A 9,769-nucleotide genomic window follows, 5' to 3' on the forward strand; every position below is an offset into this window, starting at 1 on the left:
ATGTAATACTCCCGCTCTACAACAGTTTAGTCAGACCCCACTTGGAATATGCGGTACAGTTTTGGTCTCCCCACCATGCAAAGGATATTGCTAAATTAGAAGGTGTTCAGCGTCGGGCAACGAAAATGATCCCTTCCTTGCGCAACAAATCCTACGAAGAAAGGCTTTCTACCCTTAACATGTTCTCTCTTGAGAAACGTCGCCTCCGAGGAAAACTGATCGAATGTTTTAAAATACTTAATGGTTTCACGAATGTAGACAGATCAACATTGTTTATGATCGATGACACTTTGCGCACGAGGAACAATGGCGTAAAACTCAGATGTAGACAAGTAAATTCAGACTGCACCAAATTTTTCTTCACCAACGTCGTAGTGCGAGAATGGAATAAGCTTCCACCGTCAGTGGTCCAGTGTAACACGATTGACTCCTTCAAAAATAAGCTCGACCGTCACTTCCTTCAACTTAATATCGACTAGAGTAGAAATGCAACGTTTGGAGTCTTCTGATTAATGTAAAATCACTTAGGTTTAAGGACAGACCACCAAGTCTGGACCATGGGGTCTGTGTGGTCTGATTTTCTATGTAAATCTATGTAAATCAATTTACTCTGTTTTGAGGTATACATGTCAAAATATCAACATCAACGGCACAACACAAAGATCTGTCAGTCACACAGGAACAAGACTCAAACCTTGATGAACATGGAGGCAACAGAGAAATGAAGAGGAGGAGGAAGAAAAGAGAGGCAGGAGGAGGAGGAGGAGAGTTTAACCCAGGGCTGTGGAGTCAGCCCCCCTGCCCCTCCCCCTCTACTGCATTTGTTTTTTTGGGGGGTGCTTCCTGTGGCGCCGGTAGACTTGCTTGACCATTTTTTGACAGCAACAGCAGCACAAGCCACAACAGCCCTTGCTTTGGCAAATGGCACCATGTGGATACAAAGCCACTGGTTTGTTTATCTTCTGGATATGAGCAACTGACCTTGGTCGTTTGTGACGTACACCAAGAAAAGTTGGTGTTGCCGGTTGCGTCTTCCACCAGGGCGGTTGGAGGAAAAAGGTCAAGTGTGATTCCAGCTTGAGACCTTATTCCCATTGTTTTCTGCTCTGAGCACTCTCGTCTTGCGGCGAACAGTGGGAACCCACACTCACGTCTTCCACTCATACAAACTTGATGCTTGTACGCCAAGTCACTGCTCATACACCAAAGCATTTTTAGTGATTTTCTTTTGCTCGTAAATTGAAACGCTTGTAAACTAAGGCACTTGTAAATCGAGGTATTACTGTATATAAAAAATCTTTCAAACAAGTAATTTGTGACGGACAAGAAAAACATCACCACAAAGAACCTCATCAAGCACACAGGTGTCTTTCACTGTGATACGGCGCACTTGTAAAATAATACCAATTTCTGTAGTCATGAATAATCACTGCACCCTTCACTGCACATAGAGGCCTTGTTGGAGGCTGTGTCTTATGCCTGTGCAGTAAAAGCATAACTGTCAAACTAACAGGAACACTGGTGCCTCCTTTCTGCAGGTTCTCTTGGTAAGCATAACTGTCAAACTAACAGGAACACTGGTGCCTCCTTTCTGCAGGTTCTCTTGGTAAGCATAACTGTCAAACTAACAGGAACACTGGTGCCTCCTTTCTGCAGGTTCTCTTGGTAAGCATAATTGTCAAACTAACAGGAACACTGGTGCCTCCTTTCTGCAGGTTCTCTTGGTAAGCATAATTGTCAAACTAACAGGAACACTGGTGCCTCCTTTCTGCAGGTTCTCTTGGTAAGCATAACTGTCAAACTAACAGGAACACTGGTGCCTCCTTTCTGCAGGTTCTCTTGGTAAGCATAATTGCCAAACTAACAGGAACACTTTCAAACTCTCAAACTTTCCGCAGGTTCTCCTGGCCACCACCGGCAGGGACGTTGCCATGTAGCTGTGGTCAAGGAGGCCCACGGGTCGTGCCGGAACTAGGTGCAGCTGTGCCTGGAGGGTTGCCATGATGGCACCACCTTTCACCGTGTCGTGCTGGGCTTCATCCACCCGACAGGAACGGACAGCAGCGGAGAAGCCGTCAAGGGGAAGCCCTTCAAGGTGAGGCCGCAGGTTTAGCTCTGTAGTCACTGTGCACTAAATCAAATGTAGTTTACAAATTCAATACGTAATCAGTTTAACAACCTGCCATGTTGCATCTCTTTCTATCTTCTACCGATGTTTTCATGCTGACTGCTCTTCTGAACTTGCTAGCTTCATGCCTCCCCCCTCCCGTGGCCCCGCAGCACTCAACTTTCTGCTCTTGCTCATCCCAATTCTATCCAAATTCATCTGAAAGAGTTCACCAGCACTTCATTCTTTCATCCATTCCGCTGGTAAAGTCTAGAACAGCCTTAAGTCCTTGGCCTGTCCTTCCCCCTGCCTACGACTTGAACTCCTTCACAGGGAGAGTGTGGTGACACCTCTCCATGTGAATTTGACCTGTCTTCTGGCCTCTGGTTCTGTTTTCTATTGTTGGAGCAGCGTCTGGCAGGCTTTTTTATTGCTGTTTTGTTTTTCCCCTTGAGCTGCCTCCCTCCCTCCCTGGCTGTAAGGAACAACCCGGTACACATTGTTGCATCTCAGCCACAGTGCATGTTGAGTGCCGTGACAGCTTAATGGGCCTTCAGGGACATGTTGGATTCGTCAATAATAAATTATGATAAATGGCCTGTGAGACTAAATTCATGTTAGTAGACAAATGCCTTAGTGCTACAGTGCTGTGTGGGTTTACTCCTCCCTGCCTTATAATGCCACTATAAGCAGATGCATAACACAGTGAGCCCTCAACACACTACTCTGACCCTCAGGAAGAGTTCCACACACAGCTGTGGCTCGGCCTGCTGGCAATGGCCCCAGCGACAATCGTTCTTTTTGGCGCTGGGCCAGACTCGAGAGCTGCAGGACAAACACACACACACACCGTCACGGCCAACACTCTCCACACGCCTGGAGGAGGGAGGCATTGGCTACCATCCATTCTTGTTGTCTTTGATCATGGTTATTTTCTGACATGTAGCAGAGGCAGGAAGCAGCTCAGGACACACACCTCTTCACCTGTAGCTGTTATAAAGCTTCATTAGTCCGTCTGTACCGTCTCCGCCAGTTCTTCTCCCCCGCACAGTTGCTATCCATTTACAGGGGCCTTGTCCGCCCTCGTATGGAGTATGCATCTCATGTGTGGGGGATCACTCACACAGCTCTCCTTGACAGAGTGGAGTTAAAGTCTCTTCGTCTCATCAGCTCTCCTCCTCATACTGATAGTCTTTTACCTCTCAAATTCCGCTGCCATGTTGCCTCTCTTTCTATCTTCTATCGCTATTTTCATGCTGACTGCTCTTCTGAACTTGCTAACTGCATGCCTCCCCCCCTCCCGCGGCCCCGCTGCACACGACTTTCTACTCATGCTCATCCCTATACTGTCCAAACCCCTTATGCAAGGGTCAACCAGCATCTTCACTCCTTCATCCCTCACGCTGGTAAACTCTGGAACAATCTTCCTTCATCTGTATTTCCTCTTGCCTACGACTTGAACTCTTTCAAGAGGAGGGTATCAGGACACCTCTCCTCCCGAAATTGACCTCTCGTTTTGGACACTCCTTTGACCTCTGTTCGGGAGCAGTGAGTAGCGGGCTTTTTTTTTTTATTTACGCCCATGAACTGTCTTCCTAGCTTTTTGGTATCGGTACATCCCTAATAGAAAGTCTATTAATAAGGAAGCATATATGAATTTTCTGAGTCAAGATCTTCAGGTTTTGGTAGGTTAAGTTTAGGGTATTTTCAAACCCATGACAGCCAGCACCCTATGGTATAAATCACCAAAAAGTGGCCTCACTTTGTTGTATAGAAAGTCTCATTAGTAAGGAAGTGTATATGAAATGGCTCACAACTCTTTTCTTCCACAGGTGAGGTGCCGGCCAGCAGCGGACAGTGACAGCGCCAGGAGTTCAGGAACCAAGACCTTACCAGCAGCAGCAAAGGCAGGATGACCCAGGACTCACTTTCCCCAGGACCAAGCATAGTAGTAGTAGTAGTAGTAGTAGTTAGTAGTAGTAGTGGTAGTAGGTGGAGTAGTGTGCATGATTCCTACCATCCAAAACTTCATCCTCTCTTCACATTTTCCTTCCCCTTCATGTTTTCCCTTGTGTCTCCTCTCTGTCATCATCCTCCTGCCCTTCATCCTCCCTTCATGTCTTCCCTTGTGTGTCCTCTCTGTCATCATCCTCCCTTCATGTCTTCCTTTGTGTGTCCTCTCTGTCATCATCCTCCCTTCATGTCTTCCCTTGTGTGTCCTCTCTGTCATCATCCTCCTGCCCTTCATCCTCCCTTCATGTCTTCCCTTGTGTCTCCTCTCTGTCATCATCCTCCCTTCATGTCTTCCCTTGTGTGTCCTCTCTGTCATCATCCTCCTGCCCTTCATGTCTTCCCTTGTGTGTCCTCTCTGTCATCATCCTCCCTTCATCCTCCTTCATGTCTTCCTTGTGTCCTCTCTGTCATCATCCTCCTTCATGTCTTCCCTTGTGTGTCCTCTCTGTCATCATCCTCCCTTCATGTCTTCCCTTGTGTCTCCTCTCAGTCATCATCCTCACTTCATGACTTCCCTTGTGTCTAATCTCTGTCATCATCCTCACTTCATGTCTTCCCTTGTGTGTCCTCTCTGTCATCATCCTCCTGCCCTTCATCCTCCCTTCATGTCTTCCCTTGTGTGTCCTCTCTGTCATCATCCTCCCTTCATGTCTTCCCTTGTGTCTCCTCTCTGTCATCATCCTCCCTTCATGTCTTCCCTTGTGTCTCCTCTCTGTCATCATCCTCCTGCCCTTCATCCTCCCTTCATGTCTTCCTTTGTGTGTCCTCTCTGTCATCATCCTCCCTTCATGTCTTCCCTTGTGTGTCCTCTCTGTCATCATCCTCCCTTCATGTCTTCCCTTGTGTCTCCTCTCTGTCATCATCCTCCATTCATGTCTTCCCTTGTGTCCTCTCTGTCATCATCCTCCTTCATGTCTTCCCTTGTGTCCTCTCTGTCATCATCCTCCCTTCATGTCTTCCCTTGTGTCTCCTCTCTGTCATCATCCTCCTGCCCTTCATCCTCCCTTCATGTCTTCCCTTGTGTGTCCTCTCTGTCATCATCCTCCCTTCATGTCTTCCCTTGTGTGTCCTCTCTGTCATCATCCTCCCTTCATGTCTTCCCTTGTGTCTCCTCTCTGTCATCATCCTCCCTTCATGTCTTCCCTTGTGTGTCCTCTCTGTCATCCTCCCTTCATGTCTTCCCTTGTGTCTCCTCTCTGTCATCATCCTCCCTTCATGTCTTCCCTTGTGTCTCCTCTCTGTCATCATCCTCCTGCCCTTCATCCTCCCTTCATGTCTTCCTTTGTGTGTCCTCTCTGTCATCATCCTCCCTTCATGTCTTCCTTTGTGTGTCCTCTCTGTCATCATCCTCCCTTCATGTCTTCCCTTGTGTGTCCTCTCTGTCATCATCCTCCTGCCCTTCATCCTCCCTTCATGTCTTCCTTTGTGTGTCCTCTCTGTCATCATCCTCCCTTCATGTCTTCCCTTGTGTCCTCTCTGTCATCATCCTCCCTTCATGTCTTCCCTTGTGTCTCCTCTCTGTCATCATCCTCCCGTCCCTTGTGTCTCCTCTCTGTCATCATCCTCCCTTCATGTCTTCCCTTGTGTGTCCTCTCTGTCATCATCCTCCTGCCCTTCATCCTCCCTTCATGTCTTCCCTTGTGTGTCCTCTCTGTCATCATCCTCCCTTCATGTCTTCCCTTGTGTCTCCTCTCTGTCATCATCCTCCTGCCCTTCATCCTCCCTTCATGTCTTCCCTTGTGTCTCCTCTCTGTCATCATCCTCCCTTCATGTCTTCCCTTGTGTGTCCTCTCTGTCATCATCCTCCCTTCATGTCTTCCCTTGTGTCTCCTCTCTGTCATCATCCTCCCTTCATGTCTTCCCTTGTGTCTCCTCTCTGTCATCATCCTCCCTTCATGTCTTCCCTTGTGTCTCCTCTCTGTCATCATCCTCTCCTTCATGTCTTCCTTGTGTCTCCTCTCTGTCATCATCCTGCCCTTCATCCTCCCTTCATGTCTTCCCTTGTGTCTCCTCTCTGTCATCATCCTCCCTTCATGTCTTCCCATGTGTGTCCTCTCTGTCATCATCCTCCTGCCCTTCATCCTCCCTTCATGTCTTCCCTTGTGTGTCCTCTCTGTCATCATCCTCCCTTCATGTCTTCCCTTGTGTGTCCTCTCTGTCATCATCCTCCCTTCATGTCTTCCCTTGTGTGTCCTCTCTGTCATCATCCTCCCTTCATGTCTTCCCTTGTGTCCTCTCTGTCATCATCCTCCTGCCCTTCATCCTCCCTTCATGTCTTCCCTTGTGTCTCCTCTCTGTCATCATCCTCCCTTCATGTCTTCCCTTGTGTCTCCTCTCTGTCATCCTCCTCCTGCCCTTCATCCTCCCTTCATGTCTTCCCTTGTGTCTCCTCTCTGTCATCATCCTCCCTACATGTCTTCCCTTGTGTGTCCTCTCTGTCATCATCCTCCCTTCATGTCTTCCCTTGTGTCTCCTCTCTGTCATCATCCTCCCTTCATGTCTTCCCATGTGTGTCCTCTCTGTCATCATCCTCCCTTCATGTCTTCCCTTGTGTGTCCTCTCTGTCATCATCCTCCCTTCATGTCTTCCCTTGTGTCTCCTCTCTGTCATCATCCTCCTGCCCTTCATCCTCCCTTCATGTCTTCCCTTGTGTCTCCTCTCTGTCATCATCCTCCCTTCATGTCTTCCCTTGTGTGTCCTCTCTGTCATCATCCTCCTGCCCTTCATCCTCCCTTCATGTCTTCCCTTGTGTGTCCTCTCTGTCATCATCCTCCCTTCATGTCTTCCCTTGTGTCCTCTCTGTCATCATCCTCCCTTCATGTCTTCCCTTGTGTCTCCTCTCTGTCATCATCCTCCCTTCATGTCCTCCCTTGTGTGTCCTCTCTGTCATCATCCTCCCTTCATGTCTTCCCTTGTGTGTCCTCTCTGTCATCATCCTCCCTTCATGTCTTCCCTTGTGATTGATCTCTGTCATCATCCTCCCTTCATGTCTTCCCTTGTGTCCTCTCTGTCATCATCCTCCCTTCATGTCTTCCCTTGTGTCTCCTCTCTGTCATCATCCTCCTTCATGTCTTCCCTTGTGTCTCCTCTCTGTCATCATCCTCCCTTCATGTCTTCCCTTGTGTCTCCTCTCTGTCATCATCCTCCCTTCATGTCTTCCCTTGTGTGTCCTCTCTGTCATCATCCTCCCTTCATGTCTTCCCTTGTGTCTCCTCTCTGTCATCATCCTCCCTTCATGTCTTCCCTTGTGTCTCCTCTCTGTCATCATCCTCCCTTCATGTCTTCCCTTGTGTCCTCTCTGTCATCATCCTCCCTTCATGTCTTCCCTTGTGTGTCCTCTCTGTCATCATCCTCCCTTCATGTCTTCCCTTGTGTCTCCTCTCTGTCATCATCCTCACTTCATGTCTTCACATGTGAGTCCTATCTGTCATCATCCGCACTTCATGTCTTCCCTTGTGTCTCCTCTCTGTCATCATCCTCCCTTCATGTCTTCCCTTGTGTCTCCTCTCTGTCATCATCCTCCTGCCCTTCATCCTCCCTTCATGTCTTCCCTTGTGTCTCCTCTCTGTCATCATCCTCCTGCCCTTCATCCTCCCTTCATGTCTTCCCTTGTGTGTCCTCTCTGTCATCATCCTCCCTTCATGTCTTCCCTTGTGTGTCCTCTCTGTCATCATCCTCCCTTCATGTCTTCCCTTGTGTGTCCTCTCTGTCATCATCCTCCCTTCATGTCTTCCCTTGTGTCTCCTCTCTGTCATCATCCTCCTGCCCTTCATCCTCCCTTCATGTCTTCCCTTGTGTCTCCTCTCTGTCATCATCCTCCCTTCATGTCTTCCCTTGTGTCTCCTCTCTGTCATCATCCTCCTGCCCTTCATCCTCCCTTCATGTCTTCCCTTGTTGTCCTCTCTGTCATCATCCTCCCTTCATGTCTTCCCTTGTGTCTCCTCTCTGTCATCATCCTCCCTTCATGTTTTCCCTTGTGTCCTCTCTGTCATCATCCTCCCTTCATGTCTTCCCTTGTGTCTCCTCTCTGTCATCATCCTCCCTTCATGTCTTCCCTTGTGTCTCCTCTCTGTCATCATCCTCCTGCCCTTCATCCTCCCTTCATGTCTCCTCTCTGTCATCAGCATCCTTCTCTTCATCCTTTCTTTATATTTTCTTCTCTCCTTTGATCATGTTTTTCCTTCTCTCTAATATTCTTCCCTCTTGTCTCCTCTTTGTTATATAATTTCCTCTTCCTTTTATACTGTTTTTTTCCCAAATTCCTCCTTTCTAATATTTATCTTTTTTTCTCTCCTCCTCCTCTTCCCTTTCTACCCTTCCCTCTTTCTTCTTACTGTTCATTTCCCATTTCTCCTCTTCCTGTCAAATATTCTTCCATCACTTTCCTCCTCCTTCCTCTATTTCTCTTCCTTCTCTCTTTCCCATCTTAGTTTCCTTTCTTCTTCCTCCTCTATACATTAGATGTTGAAGGAAACTTTAATTTATGCATTTCATCTCTCTCTCTCTCTCTCTCTCTCTCTCTCTCTCTCTCTCAGGGGATGATTTAAACAGTTATCTTTTGTTTTGATTTATTTATTAACATATTTCTCGATAAACTTTATTGTTCTTCTGATCAAAGTCCAGGGGTATGCTCTCCCTCACACACACACACTAACAGGGAGCATATGCCAAGGGTGGTGTCGCTTCAGAGAGGGAGAGAGTAAGGGGGAAGGGGTCTTATGTATGTGTCTAGGGGGCATGTGTCTGTGGGGTTTGTAAACATACTGTGGGGGACATCCTGTGAGCTGTGGTGAGAGAGAGAGAGAGAGAGAGAGAGAGAGAGAGAGAGAGAGAGAGAGAGAGAGAGAGAGAGAGAGAGAGATAAACAGTCAATTTTCAAACCACTAAGCATATGGAACCCACATGTATGCAATATCAACTTGGCTTACTACTAAAGTGCAACCATTTTAGCGAGTCCATTGGGGCGTTGGTTCATCAAGGGTCCTTTCCTCCCCTCTGCTCTGCCACACAGTCCCAACACCTATTTTTTCCTCTCATGTGTTGCCTGTAGCTGACACATGAGAGGAAGGGACAGGTGCTGGGACTGTGTGGCAGAGCGGAGGGAAGGACAGGACCCAAGGAAGCCAACGCCTCAACAGACTCGCTAAAATGGTTTCACTATAACACTACTACAATTATTACTGCTATTTCTGCTGCTGCTGCTACTACTACTACTACTACTACTACTACTACTACTACTACTACTACTACTACTACTACAATTATTACTGCTATTTCTGCTGCTACTACTACTACTACTACTACTACAATTATTACTGCTATTTCTGCTACTACTACTACTACTACTACTACTACTACAATTATTACTGCTATTTTTGCTGCTGCTACTACTACTACTACTACTACTACAATTATTACTGCTATTTCTGCTACTACTACTAATACTTCTACTCCTACTATATTACTGCTATTTCTGCTGCTGCTATCACTACCACTTCAACTGCTACTTCTACTACTATGGTCACATATAAATAAATTGCCTCTCTTTCTATCTTCTGTCGATATACTCACGCTGACTGCTCTTCTGAACTTGCTAACTGCATGCCTCCCCCCCTCCTGCGGCCTCATCTCACACGACTTTCTAATCAA

The 9,769-nt window shown here is 47.4% G+C and overlaps 1 long non-coding RNA gene across 1 annotated transcript; it reads left to right on the forward strand.

Annotated features, from left to right (window-relative positions):
• Positions 1 to 642: 642 nt before the first annotated feature.
• LOC126991464 (uncharacterized) lies at positions 643 to 2,994 on the forward strand. The gene is made up of 3 exons (XR_007745529.1): positions 643 to 1,656; positions 1,775 to 2,095; positions 2,845 to 2,994. It is a non-coding gene; the product is annotated as an uncharacterized LOC126991464 (long non-coding RNA).
• Positions 2,995 to 9,769: the final 6,775 nt, after the last annotated feature.

This window comes from Eriocheir sinensis, unplaced genomic scaffold (genome assembly GCF_024679095.1).
Source record: "Eriocheir sinensis breed Jianghai 21 unplaced genomic scaffold, ASM2467909v1 Scaffold286, whole genome shotgun sequence".
NCBI lineage: Eukaryota > Metazoa > Arthropoda > Malacostraca > Decapoda > Varunidae > Eriocheir > Eriocheir sinensis.